This window comes from Bufo gargarizans, chromosome 8 (assembly GCF_014858855.1).
Source record: "Bufo gargarizans isolate SCDJY-AF-19 chromosome 8, ASM1485885v1, whole genome shotgun sequence".
NCBI classification, from domain to species: Eukaryota; Metazoa; Chordata; class Amphibia; order Anura; family Bufonidae; genus Bufo; species Bufo gargarizans.
The window spans coordinates 194,089,083-194,102,118 of record NC_058087.1 but is presented as its reverse complement, the minus strand read 5'-3'; the positions used below and the strand labels follow the sequence as shown (position 1 = coordinate 194,102,118).

Sequence of the window (13,036 nt, the reverse complement as noted above, 5' to 3'; positions counted from 1 at the left end):
GGTGCAGCACTGTGGAGTGCAGGGGTAGGGGGTAGACAGAGATGAGGAGTAGATGTAGGGGGTGCAGCACTGTGGAGAGCAGGGGTAGGGGGGTAGACAGAGATGAGGAGGAGATGTAGGGGTGCAGCACTATGGAGAGCAGGGGTAGAGGGTAGACTGAGAAGAGGAGAGATGTAGGGGGTGCAGCACTGTGGAGAGCAGGGGTAGACAGAGATGAGGAGGAGATGTAGGGGTGCAGCACTGTGGAGAGCAGGGGTAGACAGAGATGAGGAGGAGATGTAGGGGTGCAGCACTGTGGAGAGCAGGGTAGGGGGTAGACAGAGATGAGGAGATGTAGGGGTGCAGCACTGTGGAGAGCAGGGGTAGGGGGTAGACAGAGATAGGAGGAGATGTAGGGGTGCAGCACTGTGGAGAGCAGGGGTAGGGGGTAGACAGAGATGAAGGAGGAGATGTAGGGGTGCAGCACTGTGGAGAGCAGGGGTAGGGGGTAGACAGAGATGAGAGGAGATGTAGGGGGTGCAGCACTGTGGAGAGCAGGGTAGGGGGTAGACAGAGATGAGGAGGAGATGTAGGGGGTGCAGCACTGTTGAGAGCAGGGGTTAGGGGGTAGACAGAGATGAGGAGGAGATGTAGGGGGTGCAGCACTGTGAGAGCAGGGGTAGGGGGTAGACAGAGATGAGGAGGAGATGTAGGGGTGCAGCACTGTGGAGAGCAGGGGTAGGGGGTTAGACAGAGATGAGGAGGAGATGTAGGGGTGCAGCACTGTGGAGAGCAGGGGTAGGGGGTAGACAGAGATGAGGAGGAGATGTAGGGGTGCAGCACTGTGGAGAGCTAGGGGTAGGGGTAGACAGAGATGAGGAGGAGATGTAGGGGTGCAGCACTGTGGAGAGCAGGGGTAGACAGAGATGAGGAGGAGATGTAGGGGTGCAGCACTGTGGAGAGCAGGGGTAGACAGAGATGAGGAGGAGATGTAGGGGTGCAGCACTGTGGAGAGCAGGGGTAGGGGGTAGACAGAGATGAGGAGGAGATGTAGGGGTGCAGCACTGTGGAGAGCAGGGGTAGGGGTAGACTGAGATGAGGAGGAGATGTAGGGGTGCAGCACTGTGGAGAGCAGGGGTAGGGGGTAGACAGAGATGAGGAGGAGATGTAGGGGGTGCAGCACTGTGAGAGCAGGGGTAGGGGGTAGACAGAGATGAGGAGGAGATGTAGGGGGTGCAGCACTGTGGAGAGCAGGGGTAGGGGGTAGACAGAGATGAGGAGGAGATGTAGGGGTGCAGCACTGTGGAGAGCAGGGGTAGGGGGTAGACAGAGAAGAGGAGGAGATGTAGGGGTGCAGCACTGTGGAGAGCAGGGGTAGGATGGTAGACAGAGATGAGGAGGAGATGTAGGGGTGCAGCACTGTGGAGAGCACGGGTAGGGGTAGACAGAGATGAGGAGGAGATGTAGGGGTGCAGCACTGTGGAGAGCAGGGGTAGGGGGTAGACAGAGAAGAGGAGGAGATGTAGGGGTGCAGCACTGTGGAGAGCAGGGGTAGACAGAGATAAGGAGGAGATGTAGGGGTGCAGCACTGTGGAGAGCAGGGGTAGGGGTAGACAGAGATGAGGAGGAGATGTAGGGGGTGCAGCACTGTGGAGAGCAGGGGTAGGGGGTAGACAGAGATGAGGAGGAGATGTAGGGGTGCAGCACTGTGGAGAGCAGGGGTAGGGGGTAGACAGAGATGAGGAGGAGATGTAGGGGTGCAGCACTGTGGAGAGCAGGGGTAGGGGGTAGACAGAGAAGAGGAGGAGATGTAGGGGTGCAGCACTGTGGAGAGCAGGGGTAGACAGAGATAAGGAGGAGATGTAGGGGTGCAGCACTGTGGAGAGCAGGGGTAGGGGGTAGACAGAGATGAGGAGGAGATGTAGGGGTGCAGCACTGTGGAGAGCAGGGGTAGGGGGTAGACAGAGATGAGGAGGAGATGTAGGGGTGCAGCACTGTGGAGAGCAGGGGTAGGGGGTAGACAGAGATAAGGGAGGAGATGTAGGGGGCGCCAACTGTGGAGAGCAGGGGTAGGGGGTAGACAGAGATGAGGAGGAGATGTAGGGGTGCAGCACTGTGGAGAGCAGGGGTAGGGGGTAGACAGAGATGAGGAGGAGATGTAGGGGTGCAGCACTGTGGAAGAGCAGGGGTAGGGGGTAGACAGAGATGAGGAGGAGATGTAGGGGTGCAGCACTGTGGAGAGCAGGGGTAGGGGGTAGACAGAGATGAGGAGGAGATGTAGGGGTGCAGCACTGTGGAGAGCAGGGGTAGGGGGTAGACAGAGATGAGGAGGAGATGTAGGGGTGCAGCACTGTGGAGAGCAGGGTAGGGGGTAGACAGAGATGAGGAGGAGATGTAGGGGTGCAGCACTGTGGAGAGCAGGGTAGGGGGTAGACAGAGATGAGGAGGAGATGTAGGGGTGCAGCACTGTGGAGAGCAGGGTAGGGGTAGACAGAGATGAGGAGAGATGTAGGGGTGCAGCACTGTGGAGAGCAGGGGTAGGGGGTAGACAGAGATGAGGGAAGAGATGTAGGGGGTGCAGCACTGTGGAGAGCAGGGGTAGGGGGTAGACAGAGATGAGGAGGAGATGTAGGGGGTGCAGCACTGTGGAGAGCAGGGGTAGGGGGTAGACAGAGATGAGGAGGAGATGTAGGGGGTGCAGCACTGTGGAGAGCAGGGGTAGGGGGTAGACAGAGATGAGGAGGAGATGTAGGGGTGCAGCACTGTGGAGAGCAGGGGTAGGGGGTAGACAGAGATGAGGAGGAGATGTAGGGGTGCAGCACTGTGGAGAGCAGGGGTAGGGGGTAGACAGAGATGAGGAGGAGATGTAGGGGGTGCAGCACTGTGGAGAGCAGGGGTAGGGGGTAGACAGAGATGAGGAGGAGATGTAGGGGGTGCAGCACTGTGGAGAGCAGGGGTAGGGGGTAGACAGAGATGAGGAGGAGATGTAGGGGTGCAGCACTGTGGAGAGCAGGGGTAGGGGGTAGACAGAGATGAGGAGGAGATGTAGGGGTGCAGCACTGTGGAGAGCACGGGGTAGGGGGTAGACAGAGATGAGGAGGAGATGTAGGGGTGCAGCACTGTGGAGAGCAGGGGTAGGGGGTAGACAGAGATGAGGAGGAGATGTAGGGGGTGCAGCACTGTGGAGAGCAGGGGTAGGGGGTAGACAGAGATGAGGAGGAGATGTAGGGGTGCAGCACTGTGGAGAGCAGGGGTAGGGGGTAGACAGAGATGAGGAGGAGATGTAGGGGTGCAGCACTGTGGAGAGCAGGGGTAGGGGGTAGACAGAGATGAGGAGGAGATGTAGGGGTGCAGCACTGTGGAGAGCACGGGTAGGGGGTAGACAGAGATGAGGAGGAGATGTAGGGGTGCAGCACTGTGGAGAGCAGGGGTAGGGGGTAGACAGAGATGAGGAGGAGATGTAGGGGTGCAGCACTGTGGAGAGCAGGGGTAGGGGGTAGACAGAGATGAGGAGGAGATGTAGGGGGTGCAGCACTGTGGAGAGCAGGGGTAGGGGGTAGACAGAGATGAGGAGGAGATGTAGGGGTGCAGCACTGTGGAGAGCAGGGGTAGGGGGTAGACAGAGATGAGGAGGAGATGTAGGGGTGCAGCACTGTGCAGAGCAGGGGTAGGGGGTAGACAGAGATGAGGAGGAGATGTAGGGGTGCAGCACTGTGGAGAGCAGGGGTAGACAGAGATGAGGAGGAGATGTAGGGGTGCAGCACTGTGGAGAGCACGGGTAGGGGGTAGACAGAGATGAGGAGGAGATGTAGGGGTGCAGCACTGTGGAGAGCGGGGGTAGACAGAGATGAGGAGGAGATGTAGGGGGTGCAGCACTGTGGAGAGCAGGGGTAGGGGGTAGACAGAGATGAGGAGGAGATGTAGGGGTGCAGCACTGTGGAGAGCAGGGGTAGGGGGTAGACAGAGATGAGGAGGAGATGTAGGGGTGCAGCACTGTGGAGAGCTTTGAGGTTGAGAATGAGTTTAAATTGGATTCTATACCGTATGGGCAACCATTGCAATGACTGGCACAGGATGGAGGCATCGGAGTGGTGACTGGCACAGAGCCATCTACTACATTATCTGTACTCAGAGAGTTATCACTGTGTTATCTGTGGTGTTACATAGGACTGCAGGTGACATCCACTACATCATCTGTACTGATAATACTGTTCATTTTCAGCTCTTCTGATCTGTCCTGAGTATTCAGAGGCCGCCCTCCATTCTATTCCTGGAATATGTCTTTAATGGCAGTATAGACAGAACAGGCACTATATGGCGGTGACGTGTGAGGCGCGGTATTGTTATTCACAAAGGAGATGTTACAGGTGGGGGGGGGGGGCTCCTGTGTTAAAGTGCAATGAACAGAGGATAAATGATCCGTGAAATGGGTGACAGGTTATCCTGCGGTCAGTGATGACGGTAGCACCCGGGGTGTATGATTGTCTGCTGTCACCTCTCAGGTATGGAGGATGGGAGTGCCCTGTACTGTACTGCTGTCACCTCTCGGGTATGGAGGATGGGAGTGTGCTCTGTACTGTACTGCTGTCACCTCTCAGGTATGGAGGATGGGAGTGTGCTCTGTACTGTACTGCTGTCCCCTCTCGGGTATGGAGGATGGGAGTGTGCTCTGTACTGTACTGCTGTCACCTCTCGGGTATGGAGGATGGGAGTGCTCTGTACTGTACTGCTGTCACCTCTCGGGTATGGAGGATGGGAGTGCTCTGTACTGTACAGCTGTCACCTCTCGGGTATGGAGGATGGGAGTGCTCTGTACTGTACTGCTGTCACCTCTCGGGTATGGAGGATGGGAGTGCTCTGTACTGTACAGCTGTCACCTCTCGGGTATGGAGGATGGGAGTGCTCTGTACTGTACTGCTGTCACCTCTCGGGTATGGAGGATGGGAGTGTGCTCTGTACTGTACTGCTGTCACCTCTCAGGTATGGAGGATGGGAGTGCCCTGTACTGTACTGCTGTCACCTCTCGGGTATGGAGGATGGGAGTGCTCTGTACTGTACTGCTGTCACCTCTCGGGTATGGAGGATGGGAGTGTGCTCTGTACTGTACAGCGCAGACACATCAGGGGAGTCTGTCCCTTTAATTCCGTCTCTGCTCCGGATTCAGCTCTAAGTTTCATTTTACAAGAAGTTGCATTGTTTTTCTAAAATGTGAGGCTCCCGGCGGATGGGGGGGGGGTATCTGTGAAAAGCTGGGTGACGGCTCCTCCTGGGGCAGCAGTCGTGGACGTTCATGATACTTCTTGAGGGATTTACATTTACAGTCAGTAACTATATCCTGGGTTTGACATGTGGAGTTTCCCGTTTTCTGTTCGCCGGTGCGGCTCCAGGGTGTGATCTGCTGCCCTTTAAATCTGACGACATCTCTGCGGCTTCTGTAAACTTCCTCTGTGTCTCTTGGTGCTGCTCGTCTCTGGGACTTTTAATTTTCTCCATCTGTGACGACGGCAGGACGCCAGGTAAGTGTATCCCGCGATGTGTGTGATAATCTAGAGCTGCACCGATCATCGCACCGTCAGGCAGCCACATCTGGACCCAGCCGCCCCGCCGCCTGTTACTCTCTGTTATCAGCCGTTTCTGCACGACTGGTGAACGCAGTCTATTGCTCCCTGTTGTCAGCCGTTTCCTCCCCTGTAGGGCGACTTATAAGGGGCCTCACACCTGCTATACCCGGGGCGATGGCTTTGGTGTCCTGGACGGTAATCGCATCCTGTGCAGTTTCCTGTTTTAACAGGTACATGGCTGCTGTGCTGCAATACGACTGCGCTCGTGCTAATGTTGTTTTCGGTTTCGCCCCAGGTCGGTTATGGACGCTGTAGTCGCCATCGCTTTGTGGCCCTTTCTATACGCAGGAAAATGTGGCAGAGCTCTGGGTGAGTGCACGGACGACCTATATTTAAAGTGACACTCCGGCTGTGTGCAGTGCCCGGTGTAGACACTACATCTCCTTCGAACCAGCAGGGGACGCACAGTGAGTTATGAAGTCCCGGTAGTTGCATTTTGACTACTGCTCCGGGTGTGACTTGTGTATAAAGGAATCCTTTAGTAGGTGTGGAAGGCGGCGCTGATTTTTTTTTCTTCTTCTGTCTCTTAGTTAATATGTTGTGTCCGACAAGAGCTAAGGAGGAAGAAGGACAAAGCGATCCGAGAGACGACTGCTGCATCTGTCTTCTGAGCGCGTGCGGGGCCGGGTTTCCACTGGGCAGCCTCTACCGGCCCCCACCGCAGGACTTGGTGGTCTGAGCAGCCACCTCTCCCTTGTCTACCACTGACAGAGAAGAGCCTAAAGGAACTGCCCACTGGACCTTGGACAATTTTGCTCTTTTAGGGCCTTCCCGAACTTTAGACAAAACCCCCCTCGTACCCCCTGCACGGCCCCTCCCCCCATTATCTGCCCCCTTTCTATGTACTTGACCCCAGAACACGAAAACCTATTGTTATATTGGAGTAGTATTTCCTGCGTATATTTCCATTGAGATGGGGGGGGGGGGGGTTAATGCAGGATATTGGGGTACAGGGGTTCTGACCATTTTCCAGCTCTAGCCCCTTCGTTGCTGTGGGTAGGGACGATGTCGGGACGCGGTTACCACAGGACGGGTTTCTTCATGTAACGTTCCCGCTACGTTGACGACGTTCTATGTTCTTATTTCCTTCAGTATAAATTATTATGAAGGCCCTTAGACTCTCACAGAGGTTTGGGTATAGGGTCCGACCCTACCATGGCGATGAGACCCGCGAGGTGGTGGAGGGGCAACCAGGGGTTCAGCTTCTCCTCCCAGAAAACCTTTGGGCAAGGCCAGTCAGTATTGGCAAGAAGGGGGGCACAGGTATGATGTGGCTGCAGGAAATGAGGCACCCAAACGGGGTCACCAGTGAAGACAATGGGGTGCTTGCCGGACCAGTCACCGGGGAACGAGCTAGGGCCTCGTTTTGACTGATTTGCCTTAGTACCACGTATATCCTTTCTTGGTTTTATGGGGTTTTCTATACCTGTATCATAAGCTGAGGGTCAACTGCTGAGGGCACGGACTCGGCCCCTCAGGATCATTGAAAGTCCCGGCATCCGGACCCCTCTGGTTCTTTTTTGGATGGCGAAATAAGGGTGGCCGCAATATACTGTCCATCTATCATAGGTTAAAGTGGAATTACTAAAAAAAACTAATTTTTACAAACTTCATTTTGCACAATTTTAGTATGTAACAATAAAAAACCACTATAAGTAAATTTTCTTAGAAATGTCTTGCATCTCATTATGGCTGAGTTTATGACCAAAGCTGCTGAACATGCAGGGGGTGATGTATTATACTCCAGAGCTGAACTCACGATTCTGCTGTTTGTGATAGGAAACAGTTATCATGCTTGTTTTTAGGCACATTCCTAACAGCCCATAATGCAGTCCCTTCCACTTTTCCACTGTACAAGACGATGAACCAGCAGGGGCTGCTGTGTTATTATAGTCACGTGCTTTCCTATTCGTCCATTGCACTATTATTTCCGCATAATGATGTCATCACCAGATGTGTAACAAACTTGTAATAAAATAAAAATGTGTGAGCGCCGTCCTCATATCTGACCACCGAAGCTTCCTTTTCTGATTTTGTGGTTGCGACACTGAACAAGCAGGGAAATCAGGAGCTTAGAAAACCATAGCTTTATTCATACCGGGGGGCTTGGGACTCCCATTGTTGTGATAGTGGGGGATGGTGCAGCACCGGTGGTCCCAGTGATCGGACACATCACCAATTCTGTGGACAGGTAGGTCTTAAATCTAAGGTACTCTACACAATTAACAGTTATTGAATTATTCCAGGTGTACTCAGAGCTGCATTCATAATTCTGCTGGTCTCCCTAGGAAACAGACTGTGGTTTGGCTCCACCTGCTGCCCGTCACATCACCTAACAGCCAGCAGAGCTCTGAATGCAGCTTTGGCTGTGACTGGAGCAGAAGACGTGTGAGAACTTGGGATGAGTACTGTTTGGTAGCACCGATTTCACGTGGGGAGGGGCGTGTAAATATTTCCCATCTTCATACCCTGCCCTCATTTTATTACTTCTCTGATAAAACTGAAGGGTGAAGGACAATCGCGTTTGACGAGTACTTCCCATTTTAAAGGTAATTTAAAAGGTGATCATCATCATCAGCCTCAGATGAATGCAGCAGAATGTGTGAGGGCCAAGACCATGTCCCTGCCTGACCTCATGGTGCAGAAGAGGGTTAAACTGGAGAAGATGGGGCCCATGACAGTCTGTACTACTAAGATGTGAGAGGCCCAATATAACCTCGTTGTTAAAAGTCAGTTGTCATAGTCGCCCATAATAGGATCCTCTTCTATAGCCAGAGTGAAAGCCTGGACAGAGGGGCGGCTGTGGATGTAGTGAGGTAAGTAGAAGCCTGGACAGAGGGGCTGCTGTGTATGTAGTGAGGTAAGTAGAAGCCTGGACAGAGGGGCGGCTGTGGATGTAGTGAGGTGAGTAGAAGCCTGGACAGAGGGGCGGCTGTGGATGTAGTGAGGTGAGTAGTAGCCTGGACAGAGGGGCGGCTGTGGATGTAGTAAGGTAAGTAGAAGCCTGGACAGAGGGGCGGCTGTGGATGTAGTGAGGTAAGTAGTAGCCTGGACAGAGGGGCGGCTGTGGATGTAGTGAGGTGAGTAGAAGCCTGGACAGAGGGGCGGCTGTGGATATAGTGAGGGGAGTAGAAGCCTGGACAGAGGGGCGGCTGTGGATGTAGTGAGGTAAGTAGAAGCCTGGACAGAGGGGCGGCTGTGGATGTAGTGAGGTGAGTAGAAGCCTGGACAGAGGGGCGGCTGTGGATGTAGTGAGGTGAGTAGAAGCCTGGACAGAGGGGCGGCTGTGGATGTAGGGAGGTGAGTAGTAGTCTGGACAGAGGGGCGGCTGTGGATATAGTGAGGTCAGTAGTAGCCTGGACAGAGGGGCGGCTGTGGATGTAGTGAGGTCAGTAGTAGCATGGACAGAGGGGCGGCTGTGGATGTAGTGAGGGGAGTAGAAGCCTGGACAGAGGGGCGGCTGTCGATGTAGTGAGGTCAGTAGTAGTCTGGACAGAGGGGCGGCTGTGGATGTAGTGACGTCAGTAGTAGCATGGACAGAGGGGCGGCTGTGGATGTAGTGAGGTCAGTAGTAGCATGGACAGAGGGGCGGCTGTGGATGTAGTGAGGTCAGTAGTAGCATGGACAGAGGGGCGGCTGTGGATGTAGTGAGGGGAGTAGAAGCCTGGACAGAGGGGCGGCTGTGGATGTAGTGAGGTAAGTAGTAGCCTGGACAGAGGGGCGGCTGTGGATGTAGTGAGGTTAGTAGAAGCCTGGACAGAGGGGCGGCTGTGGATGTAGTGAGGTAAGTAGTAGCCTGGACAGAGGGGCGGCTGTGGATGTAGTGAGGTGAGTAGAAGCCTGGACAGAGGGGCGGCTGTGGATATAGTGAGGGGAGTAGAAGCCTGGACAGAGGGGCGGCTGTGGATGTAGTGAGGTAAGTAGAAACCTGGACAGAGGGGTGGCTGTGGATGTAGTGAGGTGAGTAGAAGCCTGGACATAGGGGCAGCTGTGGATGTAGTGAGGTGAGTAGAAGCCTGGACAGAGGGGCGGCTGTGGATGTAGTGAGGGGAGTAGAAGCCTGGACAGAGGGGCGGCTGTGGATGTAGTGAGGTGAGTAGAAGCCTGGACATAGGGGCAGCTGTGGATGTAGTGAGGTGAGTAGAAGCCTGGACAGAGGGGCGGCTGTGGATGTAGTGAGGGGAGTAGAAGCCTGGACAGAGGGGCGGCTGTGGATGTAGTGAGGTAAGTAGAAGCCTGGACAGAGGGGCAGCTGTGGATGTAGTGAGGTAAGTAGAAGCCTGGACAGAGGGGCAGCTGTGGATGTAGTGAGGGGAGTAGAAGCCTGGACAGAGGGGCGGCTGTGGATGTAGTGAGGGGAGTAGAAGCCTGGACAGAGGGGCGGCTGTGGGTGTAGTGAGGGGAGTAGAAGCCTGGACAGAGGGGCAGCTGTGGATGTAGTGAGGTGAGTAGAAGCCTGGACAGAGGGGCGGCTGTGGATGTAGTGAGGGGAGTAGAAGCCTGGACAGAGGGGCGGCTGTGGATGTAGTGAGGGGAGTAGAAGCCTGGACAGAGGGGCGGCTGTGGGTGTAGTGAGGGGAGTAGAAGCCTGGACAGAGGGGCAGCTGTGGATGTAGTGAGGTGAGTAGAAGCCTGGACAGAGGGGCGGCTGTGGATGTAGTGAGGGGAGTAGAAGCCTGGACAGAGGGGCGGCTGTGGGTGTAGTGAGGGGAGTAGAAGCCTGGACAGAGGGGCGGCTGTGGATGTAGTGAGGTAAGTAGAAGCCTGGACAGAGGGGCGGCTGTGGATGTAGTGAGGGGAGTAGAAGCCTGGACAGAGGGGCGGCTGTGGATGTAGTGAGGTGAGTAGAAGCCTGGACAGAGGAGCGGCTGTGGATGTAGTGAGGTAAGTAGAAGCCTGGACAGAGGGGCGGCTGTGGATGTAGTGAGGTAAGTAGTAGCCTGGACAGAGGGGCGGCTGTGGATGTAGTGAGGTTAGTAGAAGCCTGGACAGAGGGGCGGCTGTGGATGTAGTGAGGTAAGTAGTAGCCTGGACAGAGGGGCGGCTGTGGATGTAGTGAGGTGAGTAGAAGCCTGGACAGAGGGGCGGCTGTGGATATAGTGAGGGGAGTAGAAGCCTGGACAGTGGGCGGCTGTGGATGTAGTGAGGTAAGTAAAAGCCTGGACAGAGGGGTGGCTGTGGATGTAGTGAGGTGAGTAGAAGCCTGGACATAGGGGCAGCTGTGGATGTAGTAAGGTAAGTAGAAGCCTGGACAGAGGGGCAGCTGTGGATGTAGTGAGGGGAGTAGAAGCCTGGACAGAGGGGCGGCTGTGGATGTAGTGAGGTAAGTAGAAGCCTGGACAGAGGGGCGGCTGTGGATGTAGTGAGGTAAGTAGAAGCCTGGACAGAGGGGCGGCTGTGGATGTAGTGAGGGGAGTAGAAGCCTGGACAGAGGGGCGGCTGTGGATGTAGTGAGGCGAGTAGAAGCCTGGACAGAGGAGTTGCTGTGGATGTAGTGAGGCGAGTAGAAGCCTGGACAGAGGGGCGGCTGTGGATGTAGTCAGGGGAGTAGAAGCCTGGACAGAGGGGCGGCTGTGGATGTAGTGAGGTGAGTAGAAGCCTGGACAGAGGGGCGGCTGTGGATGTAGTGAGGGGAGTAGAAGCCTGGACAGAGGGGCGGCTGTGGGTGTAGTGAGGGGAGTAGAAGCCTGGACAGAGGAGCGGCTGTGGATGTAGTGAGGTAAGTAGAAGCCTGGACAGAGGGGCGGCTGTGGATGTAGTGAGGGGAGTAGAAGCCTGGACAGAGGGGCGGCTGTGGATGTAGTGAGGTGAGTAGAAGCCTGAACAGAGGAGCGGCTGTGGATGTAGTGAGGTGAGTAGAAGCCTGGACAGAGGGGCGGCTGTGGATGTAGGGAGGTGAGTAGAAGCCTGGACAGAGGAGCGGCTGTGGATGTAGTGAGGTAAGTAGAAGCCTGGACAGAGGGGCGGCTGTGGATGTAGTGAGGGGAGTAGAAGCCTGGACAGAGGGGCGGCTGTGGATGTAGTGAGGTGAGTAGAAGCCTGAACAGAGGAGCGGCTGTGAATGTAGTGAGGGGAGTAGAAGCCTGGACAGAGGGGCGGCTGTGGATGTAGTGAGGTGAGTAGAAGCCTGGACAGAGGAGCGGCTGTGGATGTAGTGAGGTAAGTAGAAGCCTGGACAGAGGGGAAGCTGTGGATGTAGTGAGGTGAGTAGAAGCCTGGACAGAGGAGCGGCTGTGGATGTAGTGAGGTAAGTAGAAGCCTGGACAGAGGGGCGGCTGTGGATGTAGTGAGGTGAGTAGAAGCCTGGACAGAGGAGCGGCTGTGGATGTAGTGAGGTAAGTAGAAGCCTGGACAGAGGGGCGGCTGTGGATGTAGTGTTTCTGGATTTTGATCCTGTCCCTCATGGACGTTTAATAGGTAAAGTAAGGTCTATAGGTTTGGAAAGTATAGTCTGTAATTGGATTGAGAACTGGCTGAAGGACCGTGTCCGGAGAGATATGGTCAATGATTCCTATACAGAATAGTCCCGGGTGATAAGTGGTGACCCCAAGGTTCAGTGCTGGGTGCTCTATTATTAATTAATTTATTAATGATATCGAGGACGGGATTAATAGCCCCATCTCTATTTCTGCAGATGACACTGAGCTGTGTAGTACTGTACAGTCTATGGAAGATGTCCATAAACTACAAGATCTGACGTGGACACTGTGAGTGATCTGGCATCAACTTGGCAAATGAGGTTCAATGTAAATAAATGTAAAGTTCTGCATCTTGGTAGTGATAATCTCCGTGCTTCATATGTCCTAGGGGATGTGACACTGGGAGAGTCACTTGTAGAGAAGGATTTTGGTGTCCTTGTAGATGGTAGATTAAATCACAGCACAATGTCAATCAGCTGCTTCTAAAACCACCAGGATATTGTCATGCATTAAACGAGGCAGGGATGTGATATCACCACTTTACAAAGCGCTGGTGCGGCCTCAGCTGGAATACGCAGTTCAGTTCTGGACACCAGTCCATACAAAGGACTCCCCGGAGCTGGAGAGAGTACAGAGGAGAGCGACTAAACTGATAAAGGGCGCGGAGGGTCTGAGGTATGGGGAAGAAAGATTAAAAGAATGACCTGTATTTAGTCTTGAGAAGAGACGTCTAAGGGGGGACATGATTAACCTGTACAAGTATATAAATGGGCCGTACAAAAAATACGGAGAAAAACAGTTCCATGTAAAATGCGCTCAGAAGACGAGGGGGCGCCGCCTCCGACTGGGGGGGGGGGGGGGGGGGAAGCTCAGTCTCCAGAAGCGTCAAAGCTTCTTCACTGTAAGAGCTGTGAATGTGTGGAATAGACGTCCTCAGGACGTGGTCACAGCAGGAACAGGGGGCGGCTTTATAAAAGGGTTTAGATGAATGCTTATGGAAACGTGTAGAAATCTGAG

General features: G+C 54.5%; 1 long non-coding RNA gene across 4 annotated transcripts; it reads left to right on the top strand.

The window, feature by feature from the left end:
- The first annotated feature begins 4,445 nt into the window (after nucleotides 1-4,445).
- Nucleotides 4,446-7,587, top strand: LOC122944892. 4 transcript variants are annotated; one of them, XR_006391066.1, is made up of 4 exons: nucleotides 4,446-4,481; nucleotides 5,367-5,495; nucleotides 5,836-5,909; nucleotides 6,131-7,587. It is a non-coding gene; the product is annotated as an uncharacterized LOC122944892 (long non-coding RNA). The 4 variants fall into 4 exon arrangements; XR_006391064.1 differs by lacking the exon at nucleotides 4,446-4,481 and adding an exon at nucleotides 4,499-4,577; XR_006391065.1 differs by lacking the exon at nucleotides 4,446-4,481 and adding an exon at nucleotides 4,669-4,959.
- The last annotated feature ends 5,449 nt before the right edge of the window (nucleotides 7,588-13,036 follow it).